Source organism: Gorilla gorilla, chromosome 8 (assembly GCF_029281585.2).
Source record: "Gorilla gorilla gorilla isolate KB3781 chromosome 8, NHGRI_mGorGor1-v2.1_pri, whole genome shotgun sequence".
Lineage (NCBI taxonomy): Eukaryota > Metazoa > Chordata > Mammalia > Primates > Hominidae > Gorilla > Gorilla gorilla.
The window spans coordinates 65,840,843-65,856,749 of record NC_073232.2 but is presented as its reverse complement, the minus strand read 5'-3'; the positions used below and the strand labels follow the sequence as shown (position 1 = coordinate 65,856,749).

General features: G+C 46.9%; 1 pseudogene; it reads right to left on the bottom strand.

Moving 5' to 3' along the window:
• Positions 1-1,109: 1,109 nt before the first annotated feature.
• Positions 1,110-10,115, bottom strand: LOC134759147 (sodium/hydrogen exchanger 3-like; annotated as a pseudogene).
• Positions 10,116-15,907: the final 5,792 nt, after the last annotated feature.

Below are 15,907 nucleotides of genomic sequence, written 5' to 3'. Positions count from 1 at the left end.
CTTTTCTGCCCTCTGTCTTTTCGCAAAACCTTCTCTCCCTCCCGCTCGCCACCCTCTTTTTCCTTCTCCCACTTGTCACCCTCCTTTCCCCATCCAGCTACCCAAAAACATTTTCCCCCACGGTCTTTTTGGAAAGCCTTGTCTCCCTCACTCACCACTCTCTTTTGACCCCTGCTGCTCTCCACCCTCTTTTCCCTCTCCATCTACCCAAAAACATTTTTTCCTCACTGTCTTTCCCCCCTCACCATCTTTTCACAAAGCCTTCTCCCTGCTCCTGCTCACCACCCTCTTTTTCCCCACTCCCACCCCTCTCCCACATGCCACCCTTTTTTCACCCTCCATCTACCCCAAAACTATTTTTCCATCGCCGTTTTCCCAACCCTCCTTCCCACCTCCTGCTTATCACCTTTCCCCCCTCCATCTACCCAAAACCTTTTCCCCCACTCTTTCCCCCACCGTCTTTTATGCCTCCTGCTCGCCACCGTCTTCTCCCGCTCCATCTAACCAAAAACTTTCCTCCCCACTGTCTTTTCTCCCCACTGTCTTTTCACAAAACATTCTCTCCCTCTTGCTCACCCCGTTCCCCCCGCCCTTTACCAATCTCTCTTTAGTCCTCCCACTTGCCACCCTCCAGGGTCAGACCCTGAGTGCTGGCACTCTGGACGCACCCCACCGTCAGCAGGGAGAGGCGCAGGGCTGGGAGGGGCCTGGAGTCTTGCCTGGGGTATTACTTTTGCAAATTCATTTTGTGCGGGCCTCGGTTGGTTTCCCCGGCAGCGATTCCATTGGAAGCCAGCTTCAAGCCGGCATTTCCGGCCTGGCAGGTGTTCACAGCGGCGTCTCTCCTGCCCCAGGACGTGCGCAGTGCTTGGCACAAGGGCGGCAGCGATGCCAGCTTCAGCAGCGCAGTATGGCCACTCAGGCCCAGGCCCCGGCCCGGGTTCGCGGGTTCGCGGGTTCGCGTTAGTGCGGCTCTGCCGGAGTAGGCGCAGAGCTTTGGGAGTTCTCCCTAGGTGCGGGTCGGGCGGGGGCGCCCAGGAGCTTCTTGGAAGCCGCAGCTGGCGGCCCATCGGGACAAGCGTCCAGTCAGCAGCATGTCAGAGCCGGTGTCACATGTGCGTGCACTAGGGGAAGGCAGCCTGGGGTCGCTCCTTGGGGCCATCTGCCTGCAGGAATGAGTCCACCGACTTGTAGCTGAGCTGCAAGGGCGTCAGGCAGCGGAAAGTGCCAGGAGAGTGGGGGATCTGCACGCAGGCCCTCTGTGAGGGCACCACCATCTCCCCAGAAGACAGCCAGGGTGGCACTCCGGCGATGAGGCTGGGGCCCAGTACTCGCCCGGACACCCCCCCCCCCCACCCCCGTCTCCTCAGCATCATAGTTGGGGGCCTCCTCCGTGTCTGAAATTTGCAAGTCTTTCTCCTGAATGGTGAAATTGTGCACGGGGCTCTACCTGGGCAGCTTCCTATTGGGGATGCTGCTGTTTTACCGCTTCTGGGCGCTCTTTGGCTTGTACAGCTTGGCTGCCTTCTTGTTCTGGTTGATCCCAAGCTTGCTCAACTTGAAGGACTCCAGGTGCTTCCTCATGGACCTGTGGAAGATTTCCCAGTCCTGCTTCTTGTCCTCAGTTGGTGTGGCTGTAGCGATGCATGTACTCCTTCCCCGGCTTGCACAGGTACTGCTGCAGCGTATGGTGCGTGACGGGGTCCTCCCCATACGGAATGCTCTGCCACACTGCTCTAGGGACTGAACGTCCAGACAGACGGCACTGATGTTCTCCCTCAGAAGGTAGGAGACAGAGGCCACCATGGTGGACGATCATGGCGTGAAGTCCATGTTGACGACGTTATCATTACTGGGGGAGCTGATGAAGGCCACGGACCTTAGGCACTCTCCTTTGGTGGCTTAGCTGATGGCATCCTTCAGGTTCAGCTCATGGAAGACATTGAGGATCCCATATGGAGACTTCTGGGCCAGCATTCTCATGAGGACTCCACTGAGGAACTTCCTGTCAAAGTGGGACCACATCTCTCTGAGATAGTTGTGCCTGATATGCGGGGATATGTCCTTGATGGCCAAGAGGATGTGGTTGAAAGCATGGTGGTGCAGCTTCTCATGGAGCTTGGGCTCCTGGTGCTCACTCCTCTTCACCTTCAGCCACTGCACCAGGGACTTGATGGTCAGGCCCCGGAAAATGACTGTGAAGAAGATGATGATGGTGGTGCTGACAGACAGGTTCTTCTCCTTGACATTGCTTCTGTCTGGAAGCATGACCAGGATGAAGGCCATGACCCCATGCAGGACTCTATAGGACATGACCACCTGGTCTATGATCTCCAGCTGCATCATCCAATAGCAGTACAGGAGTCAGGACTGGATGACACCATGGCTCGGTACATGAAGGTGAAGGCCAGTGCAGGAGGATGAAGGCCATGTTCCACGTCCAGATGAGCAGGTTCATGGCCGAGATGCCCAGGGATATGAAGATGGTATTGGCACCACTGGCCAGCATCTTCACGGTGTAGTGCATGGTGTTGGCCGACTGCTCCAAGATGTTGGCCTTCATGTACTTATGACAGCAGATGCCACAGAAGATGATGGCCAGGATGGCCAACAGCAACAGCTTCTCAGACGTCCTATGGACGGGTAGGAGATGACTAACACAAAACCAGGCTAGATGATGTGCACATGCTTGGTGAAGTGGGTCACCAGTGACAGCAGGAAGGCAAAGACCACCCCACAGTCATGCCCCCCAGGCTCACCACAAAGGACACTTTTGGCATGGTCCACGCTGGTCGTGTTCTCATCATTCAGTGTCACAAAAGATTGAAACACATTGTACAGAGTCATTCAGTAGCAACTCCCTGAAGATGATGATGAACAGGACCTCACTGACATGAGCCTCCTCAAACCCAACCAGTATGGCTGCTGGGTCCACAGTGGTGATCAGGCTACCGAACAGGAGGAAGTCCAGCAGCCCTATCTGCAGGTTGCCCATGAGCCTGCTAAGAGAGATGCCATAGAGGAACAGGATGGTGGTGGCTGCATTGCACACGGTGCTGATGACCTGGTACAGCAGGATGGTGCCCAGATTGCCAAAGAAGAGCCGGTTGGGCATGAAGTAGCCGGCATCTGCATGATGGGGGATGTCAGCATGAAGTCGCTATGTGGTGGGCCACCCAGATGATGCTGCCCAGCACCAGGCCCAGGACGATGAGCAGGGGTGCTCTCAGGGACCACGGTGATGCCTTGTGGGACAGGTGGAACCAATCTTGGCCAGCCTGACCACAAGGATGCAGATCACAATCATGTACTGGTCCTGGACATTGGCCCATTCAAAGGCGGCCACGTGGGAGCCCTGGCTCACATCATGTGCACTACTGTGCTCCTCCTCGACACCACCTCACCCATAGCAGCCACCCAGCACCAGCGCCACTGCCATCAGCAGCCCCCGGCAGCAACATCAGTGCTCCGTCTCCGTGCCAGCCTGGGACACGCATGTTGTGGGGAGTCCCAGCTGTGCTCAACTGATGCACCATGCTGGGGCTGCTGAACACACAACCCAGCAAGGAGCCCAGTGGCCTTTGGGGCTGTTGCTGATGGCAGTCCCCTTGTTTTGTTTTTTAATCACACATCACTTTTTTAAGTACACACACATAAAATATCATTGAAATGAGATATTCTTAGAACATTTTTTAGTTCAAAGTTCATCTTCTGTAAAACTTTTGACTTAAAATCATCAGTGCCCTCATTTTTCCACACATTGTTTTCTGTTCCATCAAGAGAAAGGGACAACAAACTATCACCCATGAGCCAAATGTGGTCCTTCCTTTGCTTTTGCAAATAAAGTTTTGTTGGAATACAGCTACAATCCTATGACTGCTTTCAGGCCCTGATGACAGAGTTATGTGGTTGCAGCTGAGCCTGTATAGCTTACAAACCAAAAATATTGCCTACCTGGCCCTTTACACAAAACATTTGGTGGCCCTTGATTGAGGAGCACAGGAAGTGAAGCATTTCTTGCAAGCGTGTCCACTCATCCTGGGGATGTTTTGTTTTGTTTTTTTGAGATGGGGTCTCATTGTTGCTCAAGCTAGAATGCAATGGCACAATCCTAGCTTTCTTCAGCCTGGAACTCCTAGACTCAAATGATCCTCCCACCTCAGCCTCCTGGGTAGCTGGGACTACAGACACAGGTAACCATGTCCAGGTAATTTTCAAGTTTTTTTTTTTTTTTGTAGAGATGGTGGTCTCACCATGCTGTCCAGGCTGGTATTGAACTCCTGGGCTTCAGCAATCCTCCTGCCTTGGCCTCCAAAAGCTGTGGGATTACTGTTGTGAGCCACTGTGCCCAGCCTGGGATGGTTTTTAAGTCCCATTTTTAAGTCCTGTTTTAAGTTTTTAAGTACTTGGTTGTTGCTTTGCAAGAAAACCTGGATTGCGGACCTCCCTGCAGGGATGAATATGTGTCTGTCTCACCAACATCACAGAGGCATTCTGCTGCTTTGTTCCCAGCCTTCTTGCGTACACACTAGCTTTTCAATTCAAAGCTGAATCACAGTCGAATCTTTCTGAAGACATTTAAAATAGCACCTATACTCCACATGTGAAATAACCATGCCCAAATCTTAATTGATGTGACAACGCTATGAACCGCTGTGGCTGAGTCTGTATGAGACCAGGCAGGACAGCCATGTCACAGTTGTGATTAGAAGACCCAGCTAAATTTCAGGTATATGAAAATGTGAAAAATCAAGATGTGTATCTTTATATTGATGAAATACTGCAATGCTCCTCCCTTAGGTTATAAGCGTGTGTGGTTAAATCAAGACAGTGCATGCGAACACTGAGCCATGTTCAGGACACACTTGGCACTCAGTAAATGTTGTTGAGATGAATTTAGTGGAGGGATGGTGACATTGCCCTCCTAACAAACCCACTTGAGATAAAGCAGGAGAGAAGTCTTGTAGGCAAATCCCATGGAGAAGAGGCCCGGCTGCTGGGAGGCAGGTGTGTGGGAGTTGTGGAGAGGAGGTTTCTGGGTATTGTCTGTGGGATGGGCCCTAGAGCTCAGCTGTCATCTCTTTGTTTATTTTTTGTTTGTTTTTGTTTTTTGATGGAGTTTCACTCTTTGTTGCCTTGGCTAGAGGTCAGTCGTGTGATCTCGGCTCACTGCAACCTCCGCCTCCCAGGTTCAAGAGATTCTCCTGTCTCAGCTTCCCAAGTAGCTGGGATTACAGGTGACTGACACCACGCCCGGCTAATTATTGTATTTTTAGTGCAGACAGGGTTTCACCATGTTGGCCAGGCTGGTCTCGAACTCCTGACCTCAGGTGATCTGCCCACCTCGGCCTCCCAAAGTGTTGGGATTACAGGCTTTTTGTCTTTTAAGCTTTGCCAAGATAAATGCCTTCTCTTTGGAAAGGATGATTTTCAAGAGGGCCAGAACCTCCTTCCTGGTTCTAAAGGAAGTTTGGGCCAGGGCCCCTTGAGCTTAGGGGAAGGCATGAGTGTGAAAGTGATGGGGGCAGGTGGTTTTCATAGCTGGATGATGTGGAATGCATTGTGGAAGGGTGGCTGCAAGTGGCTTTGCTTAGCATGGCCACCTGGAAGGAGGCTTAGGGTCTTGCAAGTGGCCAGGGCCTTGAGGGGATTAACCCAGCCTCTTGGTTTCAGTTATCTATGTGGTTCTTGAGTCAAATGGGCCAGGGTCTATATCCACGGTGACTCCAGCATCATGGCCAAGCCTGAGTACTCCTCTGTCTGCAGAGGGATGACATAGAGGCCATGCCAGGGATTTCTGTCCCCACATCACACAGCTGATGTCATGACCTAGAAGTGAACAGTAAGCCAGCTGATGTAGGGGTCTGTGGGGAACCTAGACTATGAAAAGAGGTAGGGCACTGGGTCTGCCACGCATCCCCTGGGTCCCTTCATTCCCCTTGGCACAGGGAAGTTCCTCTCCTGGGGAGGAGAGGCTTGCACCCTGCCCCTGCCTCTGCCCGCTACTCTGCCCGGTTGTTACAGCCACTTGGCTCAGCCTCCCTTGCAGCTGTGGCCTCATGGGGAACTCAAAGGCTCAGGGGGATCCAGAAACCAAGACTCTTGGGACATGGAATTTGGCAATGCCCTGGTCAAAACCATCCAGAGGGAGAAATCTTTACAAAGATCTCCTAAGACTGCAAATGGCAAAATGTTTCCCAGTCTCCAGCATCCCTTTCCCAGCACTCAAGGGAAGACAAGAGGTGTTAGTGAGTATCTGATCCAGGGCTGCATCTTCTGTGAAATCTTGTGATTTATAAGATCCAGCAAAGGCTTTAGTCAGGCTAGGAAGAAATTCTGAAACAGGGGATTCCCTGCTGGAAAGCCTGTATGCCAGCACAATTAGGAAAGACTTCATGAAGAACAAAGGAAGCCATGGTGCAAAGGTGTGGCCGACCCAAATATTTCACTTTGAGGAGCCTTGGCTGCTGTTGGGAATGAGAAGCAATGGCGTTGGCTGCTCCAAGTCCACAAGTAATCGATCTATATTTATATATATATTTACTTTTTTTGGTTTTTTAAAGAAACTTTTTGGAGACATAACCTCACTCTGTCGCCCAGGCTGGAGGGCAGTGGCGTGATTTTGGCTCACTGCAAGCTCCACCTCCCAGATTCACGCCATTCTCCTGCCTCAGCCTCCCAAGTAGCTGGGACTACAGGTGCCCACCACCACACCTGGGTAATTTTTTGTATTTTTAGTAGAGATGGGGTTTCACCATGTTAGCCAGGATGGCCTCAATCTGACCTCGTGATCCGCCTGCCTCTGCCTCCCAAAGTGCTTGGATTACAGACATGAGCCACCGCGCCTGGCTGAAACAAATTTTAACCTAAAGATACACAGAACTCAGGTACCGTCAACATGCTCTAATGGCCATCAGCCTAACCCTTCTCCCCTGTAATATTAAGCTGAAGCAACATGCAGACATTATATGATTTCATCTGTAAATATTTTAATGTGTATCTCTAAAAAAAGGGACTCTTTTCAAGAAACATAACCAGAACACTGTTATTGTGCTCTGTTTAATGTGAAGCCTCAGGGTGGTTAACATCAGGCCTTGGAATGATGAATAGTGTTCTCTAAGCCGGTCACTTCCTTTGCAGGGTTTACCCTTTGTGCTCAGTGCTGGTCAGTGGGTGGGACAGTCGGTCCTAGGCTGAGCACAATAATTCAGCTCCAGTCAGACCCTGCTGTTTATCTCAATCTCTCTCTCACTTTTGAGACGGGGTCTTGCTCTGTCACCCCGACTGGAGTGCAATGGTGTGATTCCTGCTCACTGCAATCTCTGCCTCCCAGGCGTAAGCAATTCTCCCACCTCAGCCACACTACCACACACAGCTAATTTTTGTATGTTTTGTAGAGACAGGGTTGCACCATGTTACCTAGGCTGGTGTCTGTGTCTCTCTCTCTCTCTAACATTTTATTTTTATTTATTTTTAAATTTTATTTTTTACAGAGATGAGGTCTTGCTTTGTTGCCAAGGCTGGTCTTGAACTCCTGGGTTCCAGTGATCCTCCCACCTTGACCTCCTAGACTCAAGAATTTCTAATCAGGAGACACTCATGGAAGAACAGGGTAGGCCTCCTGGGGATGCTCTGAGACTGGAGCCTTGCCTCAGCCTCTTTATTTTAAACCTTGGTCTAAAGTCTTCTGTGACCTCCCGGCTGAGTTCAGATTACACAAGCCCCAAATCCCTTTGTAGCATTTAAAAAACTGTAGTCACAGAATTCTGTGCCTAGCTGTATACCTACAATCTTGCCCTTGAGAACTAAGTGCCTTGAAGGCAAGGGTCCTGTCTTGCTCAAATCTTATCCCCAATACCTGCCACAGCTTGTAGCACATAGTAGGTGCTCAGATCAGCTTTCTGAAATGAAGCAGAGAAGTCAGGGCACCTGGGTTCATTCCCCAGATTTTTTTTTTTTTTTTTTTGAGACTGAGTTTCGCTCTGTGGCCCAGGCTGGAGTGCAGTGGCGTGATCTCTGCTCGCTGCAAGCTCCACCTCCTGGGTTCATGCCATTCTCCTGCCTCAGCCTCCTGAGTATCTGAGACTACAGGCACCCGCCACCACTCCCAGCTAATTTTTTTTGTATTTTTAGTAGAGACGGGGTTTCACTGTGTTAGCCAGGGTGGTCTCCATCTCTTGACTTCGTGATCCACCTGTCTTGGCCTCCCAAAGTGCTGGGATTACAGGCATGAGCCACCACGCCTGGCCCATTCACCAGATATTTACTGAGCACCCAACTTGTGCCAGCCACTGTGCTAGAATCAAGGAAGACAGCAGTTGTACAAAAGGAGAGGAAAATCCTTATCTTCTCAGAGCTTACATTCTGCTGGAAGACAACGGATGGGCAAGGAGATGGATGAATATATGCTATGGGACCAAGCCTTTGCTCCACCCTCACCTTGCTGGATGACCTGGGGTATTTCACTCCATCTCAGTGAGCCACAGTTTTCCATTTCTGTCAGATAAGGAAGTAGGGCAAGATGGTCTCCTTAGAATTCAAGACATTCCCAGAGGGTCTGCAGGGATTTCTCAAACATGGAATCGTCTTCCGTCCAATGTCAATGCTTTAAGCATACTGAGGACCCTGTTTGTTCCTTGGACTTAATTAAGCCCAAGGTTGTGTGGGCAGGAAACTCAATGCTCATGTTTCAGGAAAAGCACTGGATCCAATGATTGCCAAGTCCCACCCCAGCTCAGATCAGCTAATCGGGGATCCCATGCTTCTGCATTATCTTTTTTCTGTTTGTAAAACAGGCACATCCTAGGTGCTTCAATATTGAGTTCCAGCTGAATCAGCCCTTCCAAGGTCACTGCCCAGGGTATGTATGGGGCATCCCTAGCCCTGGGCTGTGAACCCCTATCTATCCTTGTTACTCTCACCAGAACCTAAGGATCCATGGAAGATAAATGGCAGGGGTCAGAAATGTGGGGTTTGCGTGTGGGGAAGAGAGATGCCCAGGGGCTCCAGCATCACTTGGAGGACAAGAAATCGATGGAGATAAGCGGGGGGTCTTTGTCTGGGCTGGTGCAGGAGCACTTCTTGTTTTCACAGACAGCCCTCATTCCTGCACAGCCATGATCCTCATTCCTTAGCTGGGTATCCCAATGTTAGAAAGAAAAGATCACCAACAAGTTGGGTAATGGGGTTCTGGGGTCAGGTTGGACTTGCCTCCAATCTCAGCCCTACTGTGTGGAGCAGTGGAACCCTCCTATGCTGCTGGTGGGCAGCCAATTTACAGAGGCAAGTTTGGCAGTTTCTTGTATAACTTACCCTTATCATGTGACCCAGCAACTCCACTCCTAGGGATCTACCCAAGAGAAATGAAAACATATTCTCACACAAAAACTTATACACACATTTTCATAACAACATTATTCATAATAGCTCAAGACTGGAAACAACCCAAATGTGCACCAGCTGAAGAATGGATATGTAGACGTTTGTGGTCCATCCATGCAACAGAACTTTATTTGTCAATAGACAGGGATGAAGCCACAATGGACATTACAACATGGATGAACCTCAGAAGCATTACACTATGTGAAAGAAGCCAACCACAAAAGGCCACACAGTATATGATTTCACTAAGAGGGAATGTGCAGAAAAAGGCACATCTGTAGAGTCAGAAAGCAGATTGGTGGTTGCCTAGGGCTGGGGGTGGGAATGAAAGATTGACTGCAAACAGGCAAGAGAAATGTTTTCAGGGTAATAGAAATATTCTAAAACTGGCTTGTGCTGATGGTTGCCCAAATCTATAGATTTACTGATCTAACTGTATATTTACCGTGAGTAAATTTTATGGTGTGTAAATTATGCCTCAGTAAAGCTGCTGAAATATGCAAAATAAAACCCAAAACTCACCCCTTGATTCTTCCTGCTGTGCAGGCTGGGACAATCAACTCCAGTTCCCTGAGCCTCAGTTTATTTATGTGCAAGATGGGCATGTACTAATGGAACCTCTCAATGAGCATGCCAGGAGGATTCATATAACAGAAAATACATGGAAAGACTTGCTGGGAACCCGGCACCTGCACAGGGCCCTCAATTATGTGGGCTGTTGGTGTCATTTCCATGGAACCAAAGAGACTATAGCCACAGAACTCCTCCTTGCTGACATCTGGTGGGGCTGGTGTTGGCTTTGTTCACTGAGCATTTCCAGCGCTCGGCATTCACTGTGCACTGTAAACATTCTCTAAGCATCATGGACAAGTGAACAAAACAGAGCCCCTCTACAGGTGTCCAGCACCCTTTCGGGAATCAGAGGAGAAAACAGGTGTTTGCAACCCTGTGTGATGGGCACATGTGCTGTAGGAGCCCAGGGAGAAACAAACTGGCTAAAATGGGCATGTGAGGGGCTCCTCAGAGGCAGCTACACTTGTGTCCTTGCATGAACCCTGCTGAGCCCGATTCTGGAACAGATCAGGACAGGAAGAGCTTTCAAAGAGTTTCTGTTTCAATATTATTTTCATTGCTAGGAAACTGAGGCTGAGAAAGGGGTAGGAACTGGCTCAGGGTCTGTGGTGGGAGTGGGATTTGAATGCTGTCTGACCTTGAAACCTGTGTTAGTATGAATCCTCCCAGAAGCAGGCACCAAGTTAGGATGAGATCAGCAGAGATTTATTGGGGATGCACCTATGCAGGTTAAGAGAGGGGTCAGGAGTGATCAGGGAGAGCCTTCAGACTGCCACGTGAGAGAGGGGAGGGGGAAGGAAGGAAGGTAGGGCAGGAGGAGTCCGCGACACAGCACAGCTCTAGGAACTTTTGGCCGGATCAGTTGGGAGTCTCTGGTGGACTGTTGACTGTTAGAGGATTCCCTTGTCCTGCAGGAACAGGTGGCACTAGTACCCTGGCATGCTCGGTTCTGGCTGGGAGCAGCCTATAGGAAGTGTGGCCTCAGTGCCCAGGCTGGAGTGCAGTGGTGCAATCATGGCTTACCACAGCCTTGACCTCCTGGGCTCAATTGATCCTTCCACCTCAGCATCTCAGGTAGCTGGGACCACAGGCATGTGTAACCATGCCCAGCTAATCTTTTATTTCTTATAGAAGGTCTTGTTGTGTTACCCAGGCTGGACTCAAACTCCTGGGCTCAAGCAATCCACCCTCCTTGGCATCCCAAAGTTCTGGGATTACAGATGTGAGCCACCGGGCCCGACCAGTTGGTTGTATTTCTATTGGATAGTGCTGGTCTAACACAGGTTTTCTCAGCCTCAGCACTGTTGACATTTGGGGCTGAATCATTCTTTGTGTTGAGGGTGGTCTTGTGTATTCTACAGTGTTCAGGAGCCTCCCTGGCCTCCAGCTACTAGATGTCAGTAGCACCTAGTTAATCCTCAAGGCATGGCAACCTGAAGTTTCTCCAGACATCGACAGAATCACCCCACTTGAGAACAGAGCACATGTTGTGTAGCCACAAGAGCCTATGGCTTACCACATGCCAAGCACTGGTATTAAGGACAGGTTGTTAGGGATACAAACAGGGAATGAAAAGTCCTGCCTATGTGGCACTTACTTTAGTGGGAAGTAGAGACAATGAATAAGTAAATATACATTGCCCCTGGCAACACGCGCTGTGGTAAACAGTGAAACAGGAAAGGGAACAAGGAGCAAAGGGTGATGTGTGCTAGCAGGCTTCCTGTTGTGTGTATTTCATCAGGGAGGCCTCACAGAGAATCGAAGAGTGAGGAAACAAGCTGGATTCTGAGACCAGTGTTCGAAAAAGTGGCAGGGGCCAGTGCAAAGACCCAGTGGTGCACATCACTGAAAACAAGGAAGGAGATCCCTATGTAGTGACATGAAAAGACTATTAATCAGGGAAAAATTTGTAAAGGGGGGGCCTTGAACTTAAACTAGGACAAATGATACACATCTTTCTGGTGAGGTGGGTAAACCTTTTTAAAAACAGCTTTATTGAGGGCCAGGCGAAGTGGCTCACATCTGTAATCCCAGCACTTTGGGAAGCTGAGGTATTTGAATCACCTGAGGTAAGGAGTTAGAGACTAGCCTGGCCAACATGGCAAAACCCGGTCTCTACCAAAAAATATGAAAATTAGCTGGGCATTGTGATGCGTGCCTGTAGTCCCAGCTACTCGGGAGGCTGAGGCAGGAGAATCGCTTGAGTCCAGAAGGCAGAGGTTGCAATGAGCTGACATCATGCCACTACAGTCCAACCTGGGTGACAGAGCAAGACTCCATCTCAAAAAAAGAAAGAAAAAATCTTTATTGAAATATAATTCACGTGCCATAAAAGTCACTCATTTAAAGTCTAAAATTCAATGGTTTTTATTACATACATAGAGTTGTGCAAGCATTACCACATTTGCTTTAGAAAATTTTCATCACCTCTAAAAGGAACCCCATACCATGTAACCATCACTCTGAAATTCCCCCACTCAACCCTAGGCAACCACTAATCTACTTTCTGTCTTCAGATTGGTCTATTACATTTCACATAAATAGAATCATATATGATTTTTTTGTGACTGGCTTCTTTCACTTAGCATAATGTTTTCAAAGTTCATCATGTTCTAGGATATATCAGTACTTCATTCCTTTTTATTGCTGAATAATAGTCCCTTGTAGCAATATATCTCATGTTGTTTATCCATCCATCAGTTGATGAGCATTTGAGTCGTTTCCAATTTTGGGCTGTTACATATAATGCTAAGATGAACATTCAACTGCAAGTTTTTGTGTAAACATATGTTTTCCTTTCTCTTTGAAGTAGCTTTGCTGGGTTATGTGGTAACTCTTATGTTTAGCAAATTGTGGCACTACCAAACTTTTCTAAATGGTATGGATCATTTTACAGTCCCATCAACAATGAATGAGGTTGCCAATTTCTCCACACCCTTGCCAATACTTCTGTCTTTTTTATTAAAGTTATCCCAGTGGGTGTGAAGTAGTATCTCATTGTGGTTGTGATTTCCATTTCTTTAAAAACTAATGATACTGAGCATCTTTTTAATGTGATCATTGGCCATTTGCATACATTCTTTGGAGAAATGCCTATTCACATATTTTGTCTATTTTTAATTGGATTCTTTATTGAGTTGTATGAGTTTTTATATTACATATTCTAGATAAAAACACTAATGGATATATAAATGGCAAATATTTTCTCTCAGTTTGTGGGTTGTTTTTTAACTTTCTTGATGGTATCTTTTGAGACACAAAAGTTTTTACTTTTGGTAAAGTTTAATTTGGCTATTTTTCTTTTGTTGTACTTCAAAAGCTTGGCCTAACCCACAGTAGTAAGATTGACTTATATATTTTTTCTAAGAATTGTATAGTTTTAGCTCTTATATTTAGGTGTGTTGTCCAATTTCAATTTAGTTTTGTGTATGGTGAGAGGTAGGGTCTAACTTTATTCTTTTGCATGTGGATAACCAGTTGTTCCAGTATCATTTATGAGAAAAACCATTCTTTCCCAATTGAATTGTCTTGGATCCTTGTTAAAAATCCATTTTTTGTAAATGTGAAGGTTTATTTCCAGACTCTTCATGCTACTGATCTGCCTATGCCAGCACCACCCTACCTTAATTACTGCAGCTTTGTAGTAAGTTCTGAAATTAGGAAGTGTGAGTCCTCCAATTTGTTCTTCTCTTTTTAGATTGTTGGCTATTCTGAGCTCCTTGAATTGCCATATGAATTTTAAGTATGCCCATTTTGCAAAAATGTTAGCTGGGATTTTGACAGGGATTGTATTAAGTCTGTAGATTTGGAGAGTATTGCAATCTTAATACTAAGACTTCTAATCCATAAATATGTACTATTTTTCAGTTTATATCTAATTTATTTCAACAATGTTTTACAATTTTTAAAGTACAAGTTTTGTTCTCTTTTGTTAAATTTATTCCTAAGTATTTTATTCCTTTAAATGCTATTATAAATGGAATCACTGTCTTAATTTCAGATTGCTCATTGCTAGTGTATAGAAACACAACTGATTTTAATGTATCGATCTTGTGCACTGCAACTGTGCTGAACTGTTTATTTAGTTCATTTAGTTATTTAGTTCTTCCTAAGGATCTTCCATATAAAAGCATTATATACAAGATCATGTCATTTACAAATAGAGCTTTACTTCTCCCTTTCTAATCTATATGCTCTTTTATTCCCCCCACTTTTTTTTGAGAGAGAGTCTCGTGCCAGTCTTGCCCAGGCTGGAGTACAATGGCGCAATCTCAGCTCACTGCAACCTCCGCCTACTGGGTTCAAGCGATTCTCCTGCCTCAGCCTCCCAAGTGGCTGGGATTACAGGCATCTGCCACCATGCCAGGCAAATTTGTGTATTTTTAGTAGAGATGGGGTTTCACCAAGTTGGCCAGGCTGGTCTCGAACTCCTGACCTCAGGTGATCCACCTGCTTTGGCCTCCCAAGTGCTGGGATTACAGGCGTGAGCCACCATGCCCTTCTTATTTCCCTTTCTTCCCTAATTGCCCTGCTCTAGAACCTTCATTACAAGATTGAATAAAAGTGGTGAGACTGGACATCCTTGTCTTATTCCTGACTGTAGAAGGAAACCATTAGGTATAACGTTAACCGTGGGGTTTTTATAGATAACCATTGTCAGGTTGAGGAGCTTCCCTTCTATTCCTACTTTAGGTGGGTTTTCTTTTTAGTCATGAAGGGGTGTGAATTTTGTCAAATGCTTTTTTCAGTGTCTATTGAAATCATCATGTGGTTTTCTTTCCTCTTTTATTCATATATTACATTAATTTTTGTGTGTCAAATCAATCTTGCATTACTGGGATAAATCCTATTTGTACATGGTATGTAATCCTTTACAAATGTTGATGGATTTGGTCTGGAAGTATTTCCTCAGGATCTCTGTGTCTATAATCATAAGAGATGATCTGTAGCTTTCTTTATGTCTGTCTGGATTTGGTATCAGGGTAATATTGGCCATACAGGATGAGTTGGGAAGTGTTTCTGACATGGGTAAATTTTTAAATGTATTTCAGGATAGGCAAAGCCTCAGAGTGGGAGAAGGATATCAGTAAGTAAACCTAGGTGAACAGAAAGTGAACACTATGAAAGTGCAAGTGTCAGAGAAATGTGCCATACATAATTTTTTTACAATTTTTTCTACCAAAGGATATGAGATATCACTGAACTCACTATAATATAAGCATGTTTAAAGAAGCAGTTATTTTTAAAGATGGTGGTTTTGTTAGTAATCTCCACTCCATAAGCATGATATTCCAGAGGCCTCTGAAATCCAAAGTACTCAAAACTTATAATTTTTCCCACAAACCTCCTGCTTTCCTGTAGTCCCCATCTTGGTAAAGAGGTGCCTTTCATGCCATCACTCAAAATGATCTGTCAATCATTTTGGATTTTCCCCCAACCCCATGACACCTAGAAATGACCAATTCTAGACAATATGACTTCCTAATATTGTTTTTTGTTTGTTTGTTTGTTTGTTTGTTTTTGAAACGCAGTCTCGCTTTGTCACCCAGGCTGGAGTGCAGTGGCACAATCTCGGCTCACTGCAACCTCCACCTCCCCGGTTCAAGAGATTCTCCTGCCTCAGCCTCCTGAGTAGCTGGGACTAAAGGCACGCACCACCACGCCTGGCTAATTTTTGTATTTTTAGTACAGATGGGGTTTCACCATATTGGCCAGGCTGGTCTCGAACTCCTGACCTGGTGATCTGCCTGTCTCGGTCTCCCAAAGTGCTGGGATTACAGGAGTTAGCCACTGTGCCTAGCCTCTTAATATTGTTTAAATCTCTCTCCCATTCCATCTACAATGATTAGGACTTAATTTAGGGCTTCACTAGCTCTCAACTGAGCAATTTTCATGGCCTAGTTTTGATCCTCGATTCTTGCCTTTCACTCTTTCAACCCATCTGTCCATGAAG